Source organism: Cupressus sempervirens, chromosome 5 (assembly GCF_028749045.1).
Source record: "Cupressus sempervirens isolate cs-2001-9-10 chromosome 5, ASM2874904v1, whole genome shotgun sequence".
Taxonomy (NCBI): Eukaryota; Viridiplantae; Streptophyta; class Pinopsida; order Cupressales; family Cupressaceae; genus Cupressus; species Cupressus sempervirens.
The window spans coordinates 300,384,453-300,398,290 of record NC_143122.1 but is presented as its reverse complement, the minus strand read 5'-3'; the positions used below and the strand labels follow the sequence as shown (position 1 = coordinate 300,398,290).

General features: G+C 34.6%; 1 long non-coding RNA gene across 1 annotated transcript; it reads left to right on the top strand.

The window, feature by feature from the left end:
- Window positions 1-11,928: 11,928 nt before the first annotated feature.
- On the top strand, window positions 11,929-13,600 carry LOC149555772 (uncharacterized). The gene is made up of 3 exons (XR_016365340.1): window positions 11,929-12,063; window positions 12,147-12,243; window positions 13,560-13,600. It is a non-coding gene; the product is annotated as an uncharacterized LOC149555772 (long non-coding RNA).
- The last annotated feature ends 238 nt before the right edge of the window (window positions 13,601-13,838 follow it).

Below are 13,838 nucleotides of genomic sequence, written 5' to 3'. Positions count from 1 at the left end.
AAGGTTAATGTATAGAACCTATACTAAAACTTTTATCTATGATTTCAACTTAGAGCATGTTTAATTATTAATTATTATTCAAAAAAAAATTTGTGTGTTTTTGCCCTCGTAGTTTGGGCATGACAGTTGGAGCTTGCATCAAACGTGCTTTGCGAAAGTATCAAATGAATTATCAGGGAGTTTGTGCAAATGATGCACATGATATTGTTGAATGGTGTAAGACTCATTTTGCATTAGATGAGGTCGGGACATCATCAACAATGAGTTGAGAGACACCATATAGAGTCTTCTGGTGTCAATAGAAAAAACATGCATGGTTGCAAGAGGATAGAAAAGACATGTTCCTTACATTCAGTCATGAGTACAGATAATTGCAATTGGACATTGAAGACAAGAGAATACTCATGTTTTTGTGATAGTTGCATTGATGAAAACTATGAAGAATGCATCAATCAGACACATGGATATATAGGTGCATGGATTTCGGTACCACTTGATGTTACCGATACATTTGATAAAGAAGATGAAAATTTTGATGATATTCCATTGATTTTTGATGATTATAATCATATCTCTCGATTGGTAAAAGTGGGTGAGTATCATAAAAATTAATCTCAACTTTTTATTTAATTATCGATTTCAACTATCTTATATATATTGTACACATGCATTCATGTATACTTGTTATGTAGGAGATGTCTTTGCAGTGATTGCTGAGCCTGGAAATCATGAATGTGTCAGTTATTATTTATTGCGATGTACTGCAGAGAGGACAAAGTTATATGACCCTGAAGAAAGTGATGGAATGTTTTTCCCCATAGGTAAATTATACATATATATGTACATGCACATATATATTTAAATAAATATATATATTTAGGTAACTTCATATCTATCAAATTTTAAAAAACCTAAATTTGTGGTACAGGTTCTGTTGTGATAGAGGGAACATATTTGAAGCAAGAGAAAATAGTCCAACATGGAATACACTTTTTTGATTATCAACCTGACAACAAAGTTTTTAAATATAGCCACCTGGTTGTTGCTACAGGGCTTTGTCTGCATCCAGTCAAACTTAAACGTGTACGTCGCAAGTGGAGACTAGACAGTGAACATCACGAAAAAAATATTGGATGTTATAAGTGTACATCATGGTTGATTAGACCTTTGAGATTTATTTTATAATAATCTAAATATCAACTTTGGTGAAATTGTGTTTTTAATTTGAATATCTGAGTTTCAGTTATCATTAGTTTATTTAAAAACTATAATATTAATTGTACTATGGATGAATTTAATAATTTAACAACTCGATATAAATAGGCTAGAAGTTAGTTCGAACTTAACATAATTTCATTATCTATGTTACAATCCTTAAATATCAACTTCTTTTCAAACTATTGAATTTCATCTTGAATTAAATGTGTTTAGATTAATTGTACGATCATTAGTTCTTAATTTTCATTAATTTATTAAAAAATTATATAATTTAATAATTTAAATTAATTGTACCATGGATGAATTTAATAATACTCCACTTAAAAAGTTCCAAGGAAATTCAAGTAGTTGCAAACAATAAATATGGTGATTTTGTATCATTGTAAAACAAAATGCATACTTTCTAAGTCCACAGATGTCCTCCAAAAGTTATAATTAAAAACCATCCGTTAAAGAAGATCAGAAACATTATTATTACGATACGCTTCCACGAAAAACCACTTTAGAGTCAGTTCAAAAAAATTCGTTGGACGACTAAAAATTGAACTCTCATTAAAAAAAATTTATTTTATGATTGTAGACCTTTATAAAATTAATTTGAAAACGAAAAAAATTACTTTTCTTAGTTAGGGTATGTAATCCTTTGATTTGACAATTTAAAATCAGTAGAGAACATTCTGTTCTGGTTAAAATCATTTTCTATTTTTCAGGTAGTCTATTAACATTGAGTTATTTACAAAAAAAATGAGCCTACACATTGATCAGGAAAAATTACTAGCTGAGGCTTTTGAGTGCATTATTTTTCTCACTTCCATCACAATGCGAGGAAATTCATAATTTAAAACAGATACAACACAACTTAAATGTATTCCAAATCGATGAAGAGCAACTTCTGCTCCACCAATACCAGAAAATAGAGAAAGTACTCTGACGCCATCAGAATATAATGCTTTCAAGACTGATAAATGATATGCAACTGTATCTGTTTGGAATGAATTACCCAAATAACAAAAGCGGTCAGTCGAACAAGAAGTTCTACGAGTGTGATCTTTATCAAATTTTAATATAAGCTCTATCTCATGGAGCTCTAGAGGGACGAGGTCACCTGGCCCCACCCATACCAAATTCCACTCTTCACACTTTTGAAGTATATATTTCTACGCACTATCTTGCAGTTGCCCTCGTGCATTCGAAATCATAACTCTCAGTTGATCAATAAGGACAGTGCCACATCGTCTTGAGTCTATGGGATTTTTTTTTTCATCCCATGAAGGCCAATACTTTTTTATTTGTGGAAGTGCTTCCTGAATAGTCATGGGGGGAGAGGTTCTGCTTGAAATCACTCTTCTATTGGAAGGTTATGCACATACCCTCTTACTCTTCTGGAAGCTGAAAAGAACATTGAGTCCACCAACTCTGGTTCAACACTATTAAATTGTTCGGATATTGTTTTGCAAATATCCTTCGATGCAAAAGCATCATTCTCATAGTAGAAGAAAGGTGGCCTTTGCATGAACACATTGATTTCCTTTGAACGCTGGCCAATAGGTTTCCCAGGAACTCCAAAACCAATTAGTTCCTTGGGACACAAATTAGGGATTACATCACATACTTCAAACATTGCTTAGTTTATTAAAAAATTATATAATTTAATAATTTAAATTAATTGTACCATGGATGAATTTAATAATTTAAATTCATTTATCAACTTGTACACATATACACGTCTCAAGAATAAACATCTACAAATCTAATATATCTCTATGTATCTAAAATGCAAACTATAAATCTCGAATAAATATACGTATGTAGAAAAATATAAAAAGTCATATATACGTACATGTGATGGTATCTAACACTGAAATACTCAATAATCAAATAAATAGTGAAAGTACATGGATGTCATCAAGGAACTGAAATACACATGTGTACATGTAAAGTGGACCTCCAATATATATGCACCAAAAAATATATAAATCTGATCTACTACTAGAAGGACCCCTCAAGACACATACGAACAGAACGACCCTTTGATCGAGTCTCCTGTACATCCTCTCACTGAGGCGCATCAACCAAGCCCTATAAATATATATACATATATACATACATGTGTTAGAGTTCTATCTTTAAAACACATATATACATGCGTGCATCATGTACATATACATTCAAATTAAATACAAATTTGCATATATATATATATATAGATATATATCTAGTTTTCAAAATATTTAAATAACTTTAAACAAACTATTTAAAACTCAAGTACCTGAGCACTACTAGGTGCCTCAATAGAATCATCTCTCTCATGTATATGATGCCTGAACCAATACTATGTGTAACCATGTGCTCAGCGATCTGTGCCTACATGATTTATTATGAGTTAAAGATTAAATTAAATATCTACATATATATCTGAACTAAATTTTTCAATAAATAAACATATTTTTTAATTTCATATATATTTAAAATTAAAAATAAATTATACATGTACCTGGGTCTCCGAAGGTGGAGGATGATTAGAAGACTCCATCATATCATCTATTGATACAACTAAGCCTGAAACTCCATGTCCAACTGCTAGTAAATCTGAGTGAAGTGGACTGTGTAACTGGCTGGGTACATCTGGTGTAGAATCAGTGCTACCAGGTTTGAATAATAGGTCCATGTATGATGAAAGACCCAAGGTCGAACTAGTATCAATCTCAGATAGGCCTCGCAACTGCTCACCAAAATCATCAAGGCCCTCAGCTATGATATGGACATCTCCAACTTGTATGCTCGAGTCATCTATAGAGTGTCGTGAGTCTGGTGCTGAATGTTGTGAGCTACGCACAGGTGTATCATCTATCACTGGTGTGGCGGCCTGTGTCTATGGAACTGTGTCGGGGCTCTGATGTTGTCTAACAACATCCATCATCGCATGTACTGGAATCCTCTATGCATCAGAAATATAACTAATAAAGTGCAACATATCCTCCAAAAAATACAGTGCCATATCCATATGTGTCTGCTGTCTTGAAAGACCATGAATATCGCCTGGCAATGGTAGCCCAGTAGCTCTATATGCATCATCAGAGGAGGCACTTGAAGTGCTACTAGATGCCTGTGAAGATGGTTGACCAAGTGGATGAGGACATCGACTATGAAGATAGCGACCAATAGAATCTGATGTGATACTAACTGCCTAGATGCAATGTGCCCAATAGTGTCAATTGCTTCCCTCTGTGAAGCAATGACAACTCTATCTACAATAGGCGCATGTGTAGGAATCACAAGAGGCATCCTCGGTCCAACAAACTGTCTAAGATCTGCAGGTGGCAGACGATCTACACTGCGGTACTAGTCATGATCTGTGATCTGACCACGCCCCTGTCCATAATAATCAGGAATATCCAAGTAGTTGACGTTGAGCCCTATACGGAACTCAACGTACAACTGCTGTGCAAAATAAAGGGGTATTTGGTCATTATTAGGATAACGACCATTTGCAGCTAAAAATCATGGATAGATCATGCTAGCAATAATAGGGTCTCTGCATCGTGTGACTCTATAGCCTCTCACCCTACCCTGTGTCCCCTCATAAGCTAGAAATAGCTCTCTCCGGATGACGTCTTTGGGGGCTACCCTCTTGATGTCATCGAATGATGCATCTCCTGAAACCTCAGCCCTAAGCTCCCTAGATATGGAAGCTAATATGGTAGGAGTAAATGAATGGTGACCTCTAAGCCTAGCTGTCAAATCCTATAAACTCCTACATATCGTAATACATATGTCTCTATAAAGACCATCATCAGAGGTCAATATAGAGTGCTGCAGTCTAGCAACCTCATGCTCTGAAAATGCAAATAATGCATTGATATCGATGCGTGGAGGTGGTGCAGTAGGACCTCCAGCAGGAGCTGCAGGTGCAGCCTGACCTGGAACATGAGCCACACTAGGAGCTGGAACATGAGCTGCACGATGAGCCCTACGTCGAAGTACACGAGGAGCCCCACCAGAAGCTGTAGCACGAGCCCCACCACGAGCTGCACAAGGAGCCATATCGAGAACTGCATCAGGTGCTGCAATAGGAACCGCATCAATCTGTGCCATAGTAGGAGCCGCAGTAGGAACTACATCAGGTGTTGCACCAGAAGCCGCATCAAGCATATCGTGTGAAGCCATATCTGTAAAAATGTATGAAGAGCTAAATTGCCTGTTGTACATACTTTTTTATTTTTAACATTAAAAATTATACACATTTAATTAAACATACATCACACATCATGGACCTAGATAATCTGTAACACATCCAGACCTAGATTAATTTGCATATAAGTATAAGATAACTTTAAAGTTGAGAGTTTGGTTATGGTTAGAGTTAATTTGTTATTCTAAGATTTTATTATATTTTGGGGGGTATTATTAGAGAATTCAATTAAAGGGTACCTAATAAATTATTTATATTACTCTTAAATGATAATGTTTCGAGGTTTGAAATTCTTGATTGATATTATTAGCAGAGTGAGTCATTGGACTCATAGGTGGCTCTCATCTGCTGGGAGGGTTACCCTGCTCAAGACTGTGATTCAGGGTCTTCCTATTTATAGGTGTTTAGTGCAAACACCTCCCATGGGAGTTTTGAAAGATTTTGATGCTTTGTCATGACAATTCCTTTGGTCAGGAAATCTCCAATCCTCTAAATGGAGCTTAGTCAATTGGGACACAGTTTGTTTGCCTAAGTTTGCTGGGGGTCTAGGCCTTAAAGTATGGCTCTTGGTGTCAAAGCTCTTGCTGCAAAGTTATACTGGAGATGGTGCAAGAATCAACATTAGGATTGGGTCAAGATTCTGACCCATAAGTATTTCTCAGGAGTGGAGGTCCAGGATATTCCTAGACTTGAGCTTGATGGTAAGGGGTCCTTTATTTGGGACACCCTTAAAAGGGGTGCTCCTCTTATCAAGGATGGCCTTTTCTAGATTTGTAATGAGGGGTCAAGTGTGTTATTCTGGCAAGACTCTTGGGATGGCCACCTTCCTATTCTCTCCAGTTTTCCCCACCTTTTGCCTCTGTTTCAGGTTTTTTCTTCTGCAGGTTGGACCACGGTAGCTCACTTCAAGACTATTCGAAGGTGTGGATTGATGGAGGTGGCTAGTTGGAAGGATCCATAGATTTGGCCCACAAGGGTCTCCTCAGAGATTCGGGCTGAACTGGCACATCTTCTCTCTACTAGGCTTTGCAGCTCTTCTAAAGACAAAGACATCCTGGCTTGGGGTCCTTGCCCAAAAGGTAAGTTCAGTGTGGCCTAGGGATATGCTTGACTGGATAGCCAATGTAATGTAGTTCAGGTGGTTCCCTGGTGGAGGAAGGTCTGGAATAAATTTTCTTGGCTGAAATGTAATTTTTTTCTATGGTTGGTTGCGCAAAATAAGTGTCTTACTTGGAATAATCTCCAGCGAAGAGGGTTTCAGGGACCCTCTTTCTGTCCCCTATGTATATTGGATGGGGAAGATGTTTCTCATGTTTTCTTCTTATGTCCTCTCTCTAGAGAGATTTGGCATAAGTGGTGGAGGCGTGGTGCCATAGCTGTATTCATGTCGAATCTCTTATTAAATTTTGGGATAGCCTTGGCAGACACCCTACGAAAACTTAATTCCTTCAGGTGGCCTGGGCTATTGGACCTTCTTTCATTCTGTGGAATCTTTGGTTGGAGCATAACCATCGGATCTTCTGTAATTCCAGCTTGGGAGCCACTAAACTATGGCAGTTGATCCTAACCAGGCTTCAAGAGACTATCTTTGCTAAATGTGATATGTCAGAGCTGGTGGATCCTGATGATTCTCGTATTGTCAAGAATTTAGGATTAGTGAATAAAGGATTTGGAACTAGTAGCAATAAGAAATCTCAGCCACGAAAGAGGAAGGTTTGTAGAGTGGGGAGATGGAGTCTTCCTCCTGATGCAGTCCTAAAGATTAACACTGATGGCTCCTCCCGTGGGATTCCTGGACTGGCTGGAGTGGGGGGGATTGGGAGAGATGCAGATGGCAATGTTATTTTCATATTCTCTATTCACAAAGGAGTTCAATCCAATAACGTGATGGAGGCTTTGGCCATTAAGGTGGCTATGGGGCGGGTTTGTTGGTTGGAGGAGAATGGTGTGTGAGTTTGACTCTCAGATTGTTGTGGATATGATAAATAACCGGAGAGTGGATGAATCTAGCTGGCAAATTGCCTCTATTGTTAGAGAGATTCTCCACTTGAGTAGCTTTGTGGATGGGATCTCTTTCTGTCATATTCCTAGGGAATGGAATGGAGTGGCTGATGTCTTGGCAAAATGGGCATCAGAGAAAGGTGCTGGTTGGGATATTTCTATTAGGGATGATCTTCCTACTGATCTTGTTGGGACTTTCGAGCAATTAGTGGAAAATGACAGAATGTAATTGGTTTTGGGTTAGTGTTTTGGTTGGTTGGGCTTGAGGCCTTTTGTAATCTGGTTTTATTTGAATAAAATTTTACCCCTTTTTTTTTTAAAAAAAAGATAATGTTTTGAGGTTTAGGTTTCAAGTTGGGTTACATATATATCATTTAAAACAAGGGTCATACTTCATGTATGTACATGTGTTTGAATGTATGTGCATGTATCTCAAATGTAATTTTTAACAATTTAGGATTAGGGTCAACTTGTTTTAATTTTATGTAAGTTAGGCTTCACTTAGGTTTTCAAATAGGGTTTTAGCGTAATTAGGCTCAATTTTAGGGTAAGATTTAAGACCTTATGACACTGTCAGGGTTTACACGAACTTATATAATTTCTAGCATTAAATTTAGGGGTTAATATTAAAGTCCATGGTTAAGAATTTAGGATAAGAGAACTTAGCATATGAAGTTTATGATTTGGTTCAAGATTATGATTTAGGGTATTTATTATCATTTATAATATTGGGTTTAGAAATTAAATTTTAAGGTCAAGGTTAGGGTTAGGGTTTGGATAATGGTTAGGGTTAGGGTTAGGGTTTGGATGTACATGTATGTTATATTCATACAAGTAGAAATGCAAATTAATCTACATTCTTATATATGTATAATTTAGGATCTCCCCTTAAGACATGTCATTGAATTATATAGTTAATTATATATTTCTAATTATTAAGACATTAAAAATAATAACATATGTACATTTAAACATGAATATTGAAAACATATGTATGTACATCTATATCTACCACATGAACATATTTACATGTACATTTATGAAATAAAATATACATTTTAATCTACATTCTTATGTATAATTTAGGATCTCCCCTTAAGACATGTGTTATTAAATATAGTTAATTACACTTAGTTATAAGATAAATTAAGATCAATAGTTAACATATATACAAATTATACATATAAAAATGTGAATTTATTAAAAATATGTACATACATCTACTTTTAACCATGAACAAATATACATGTACATCTATGTTCAAAATAAAAAATTATACATTTTAATCTATATGTTTACATGTACAATTCAGGATCTAGACCCTTAAGATATGTCATTTAATTAAACTTCTAAGATTAAGATATTAAAGTGAATTTGACATATTTACATTTAACATTAACATATATATATGTGTGTGTGTGTGTGTGTGTGTGTGTATACATATATATATGTATATATATGTATACATATATATTTTAATATTTTTTAAAATTTGTTTTCTAAAATTTTGTAATGTTTTTCTAATTTTTCTAACGTTTTTCTAATGTTTTTTCTAAATTTGTTTTTTAAAATTTATATTAAATTATAAATTTTCTAATGTTTTTTCTAAGATTATTTTCTAAATTTTATATTAAATTTTAAATTTTCTAATGTTTTTGCAATTTTTTTTAAAAAAATTGTTTTCTAAATTTTATATTAAATTATAAAATTTCTAATATTTTTTCTGATGTTTTTTAAATTTATTTTTTAATATTTTTAAATTTTTTTATATTAAATTATAAATTCTCTAATATTTTTGTAATTTTTTTTCTAAATTTGTTTTCTAAATTTTGTAATGTTTTTGCAATTTTTTTTTCAAAATTTTCTAATTTTTTAAAATATTTTTTCTAAATTTTCAAATTTTTAAAAATACTTTAAATTTTTTTCTAATTTTTAACTATTTGCTTTCTAAATTTTATATTTTCTAATGTTTTTGTAATTTTTTAAAATAATTTTTTTCTAAATTTTATATTAAATTATAAATTATCTAATGTTTTCGTAATGTTTTTTCTAAATTTGTTTTCTAATGTTTTTCCTAAATTTTAGATTATATATTTTTTACTATTTTTTCTAATGTTTTCTATATAATATTTTTCTGTTTTCTAAATTAATATAAATAAACAATAAAAATATTAAATTAACATTTAGATATGTTTTATAAACTATTAAAAATGTAAATAACATTCAAATATGTTTTCGAAACTATTAAAAACGTAAATAACATTCAAATATGTTTTAAAAACACAAAAAAATGCATTGAAAACATTAAAATCTATTTTGATAATATAAAAAAATACTTCAAAAATGTTGAAAACATTAAATTAATATTATTTTGACATATCCGATAATGAAAATGAGAACGAAAACGAGAGGATGACGTGGACGGAAGTTGCTCAAGCCACACGTTCGCCCGAATGCTCAATCAACAGTGCTCGCTGTAAAAATGAATTTCGAAAAGTGAAAAAGACGTTTTAAGGCGCCAAAAATTTGGTCAATGCATGTTCGCGCGAACATGTACCTAGCGCGTGTTCGCGTGAACATACCTTGTCATGTTTGCGCGAACATATGAGAAATTGAGATGCGAAAATTTGCCATTTTTTCCAAGTTTCTTCATCCCACTAAAGTGGAACCCATTATTGTGGGTTCACCTCTATAAAGCAACCCAATTGCATAATTGAGGCGCGCGAGGGAAATCATGTATTCATCTGTGCGATAAAATCAATACGTGCAGGGGAAGAGCTTAGATTATCGATTACAATTTGAACCGCATAGATACAAACGAGGCTACTATCATGGGGGTGGTACATACTATTAAACCAACTTCTAATCAATGACTCCAACATACCATTTAGTTAATAAATTTTTGGCTAACATTTTTATACTTGATCTTTGACACAGGGGCACAATATGGAGCAACCGCCTAGAGGGGATGTTGGTGATGTTCTCGGCTCATCTACACACGAGCAAGTAAAACTCATTGTAATTGTGCAAACTAGATAGAAGCAAAATGTTATTTTTTTAATGTTGTTTTCTTCATTGTTTTGGAGTAATTTTGATAATACTAATACTATTGTTGTCATAGAGGGCCAGTGGTCGGAGGGAGGGAAAGGAACCTGCAGTCCCTGATCAACAGCCCCCCCCTGAGGAGGACCCTTTTTATATTGATTTAGCAGACACCGATGACCCGATCGGTTCAACTAAAAAGTTGCTAAAGAAAATTGGCAGAGAAATTTTACATTTGGCAACCATAAAGCCTACTACTCAGGAAATAAGAGAAAGGGGATCTGAATTGATGCACACCTCTGAAACCTTAAAAGTAAGTATTAATGAAATTTTTAATTATAACAAGAGTTCAATAATGGTTTTTATGTTATGCTTTTTTATGGCATTAATTAAAATATGGATGCGTTGTCTTTACAGATTTTTTTGCGTGATTTCGAGCCCCGTTCCCATGATGAGGGTGCTGCAGGTGGTTCAGGTAGATCGCATGTTCCATTCCCCACTTCTATTTTCCACTGAATATATATAGGAATGGTCATAATCATTGACAAGACATGCTTGAACAATCCTTTTTTTTAATGCTCTAACAATCTTGTCCATGCTAGTCCAAGCGTTCTATATTTATGCATGCTCTAACAATTTTATTCTTCAGCTTCACATCAACTAAATCCTATGATGACGTCGCCTCCATCCAGGACAACCATAAATCTCTTTTCGACTGCTGAGTCAGCAACACGCAGCTTACAAGCATCGACTGTTGCACCATCTACTGGTACACAAATCCCTCTTTTTCTCTCTTATGACATCAACAAACAGTTTTTTTTTACAACTTTTTAACATCAATTATTACTTGTTCTTTTATACTTTGTGACAAAGACTTATGAAACTTATGAAACTTTTTGCAATAGGAGTTGCAACATCATTTCCTGGATGTTCCTATGTTCCTAGTACAGGAACGGTGAAGGATGTCATATTGATAGTTAGTGACGATGAAGGCATTCCATTAAAAGTAGCCAAAGGTCCAGGTACTTTAAAGTTATTATTATTCTATAGTGATATAATAGTAATTTAGTTTTTGATCACTCTTCATCGACTAATGATCCCATGATTGTTTTGTAGGGAATGATGTTTTTTGGAGAAAACTTGGTGATGAGTGCTTGCGAATATTCGGGCCCACCCTGCATACCTAGTGGAACATCATATCCTAACTAAAACCCCAAACCACTATTTTGATTTCATATCATTGCTATAATAGTTTTCCTTTTCATCCATTTCTTGAACTATATTAAAGGTAGCTTCACTTCATTTATGAGTCTAACATGTTTTTTTTTACTTAAAAGGTGGAATAACCAACACAAACCGTTGAAGGATAATCTTATAGAGAGCATGACCCAACTCTTTGGACCTCATGCATTCGAGAGAAACAAGCTCCTTGAAAAAGATGGTTTATGTTTGAAGTATATTAGGGACCAGTACAAAAAAAAATTATGGGATAACCCTAGGTACGAGCATCCGCCCTATGTTCCTGAGGCTGAGTGGCAGGCTCTGATTTTGGATGGAAAGTATAAAGCTGACAAGAAAAATAATATTACACCAGTGGAGAGTACAACAAGGTATGTGATACTGTTGAGAATCTAATTATGTACTAATTAACCTCTATATTTATACTATCAAACATATTTCAAACTTTTCATAGATTGCCTGACACATCAAAGGCAACAAAGGCAAGACTAGAAAAGCACGGGACACACAAGCTCGGCTCTGGTGGTTTTTCGAAACTTCAAGCAAGAGTTGTAAGTATTAGTAAATGAAAAATTGTATCAAATTTTTTATATAATGTGATGGGAAATGCTAGGATAGACTAGCTTGTCTATGCTCCTGATCCTCAACTTGGATCTCGGTGTTCCTCCACACCAATATATGTTGCAGAGTAACACGCTTTGGAAGCACTGGTGTAAGATAAAACTCCTAGGCTTAGTTTTCGACTTCCACCAAGAGATTTCTCTTATCTCCTAGTATCCTATACTTCTATAGGATCTCCTAATAGGATTAGATCATTAACTAAATCCTATTCACTCTTTACTACAAGAGTCACACCTTGAAAAATCCACCTTGGATGATCCACACCTTAATTTTGGTTCTCTTTCTCACTTTCACTTAGATGGATCTAAGTGCCAAATCCACTAAACCATCACATGCCTTAATCCTATATTATAGGCTTCTTATCCTCACATATTTTGAGGATCCAAGATCATTCATGATCATCATATTTATTTAATAACCATTAACCATTCTTAGGCCTAAGACATATTAATGACTCAATCTCCCTAACTCCTAACATTAAGAATTTAAATAACAACTAACAAAGGCTATTTGTGTGACCTTATTCTTAGTGACTAATTCACCTAGCCAACATAAAACAAGACCTTCTAAGTTCCTCAACCAAATTACACTAACTTCTTGACTTGGCTAGAGTCAAGTACAAGCCAAAATTGGCTAACTAGTAGAGGTTAGCCTAGGTGCTCCTGCACCAAGCACCAACAAACTCCTAGCACCTTGGAACAACTAAGCAATTCAAGTTATCACCCCAATCCTCTATTCTCTACAAGAACATTCAAGGCTTGATTCACCTTCAAACAACAAACTAATCTGCTGTTACAACGTCTGCTCCTTTAATTCATGGACCCAACTCATCACATAAGGCTACATACTAGTTACTTCTCCCTTGTACCATTCAAGGCCTCATACACCCAACCTTGACACGAAGTGTTTTGGACAACTCCAACCCTCTAACATAAATGGAAACCAAAACAAACATCAACACAACCCAACACAAATCAGGTCTAAGGAAAACTTGTTGTTACCAGTGACAGGGCAAATTGCAGCACTTGACCTTTATTCTACACACCCAACCAAGAGTGAAATTGGATCCTCTAGGACTCCCAAAGACCAAAGACAGTTTAGAACAACTCCAACATGACCAAAATAAGGTGTAACAAGGGTTGGAAACCCTGCTAACTATTTACCATTTCCTTTTGATATTTTAACTACCCTCCATTGGTTGATGAAACAATGCAAGTAAAATTCACCATATCACGAAAAAATGCAGGGCTCAGAGTTCAAGAGATGCCTCATAGAAGAGGATAAGAGAATTGGCTTCCAACAAGGCTATAGGGCCGTGGCTGAATGGCTACGAGTTGAAATTAGTAGTGTGGAAGGTTCTAATAATGATGCATCTGAGCCACAGGTAAATAAGCTAAATGAAATTTATTTCAAATTGAATACTTTACCAATTAGTCTATTTGATGTTAAGTTCCAATGTAAAGTGAGTATCTCTGTTTTAAGCAAGCAATGATAAAAATGCGTAGGATGTTGGAATGCAGCCTGA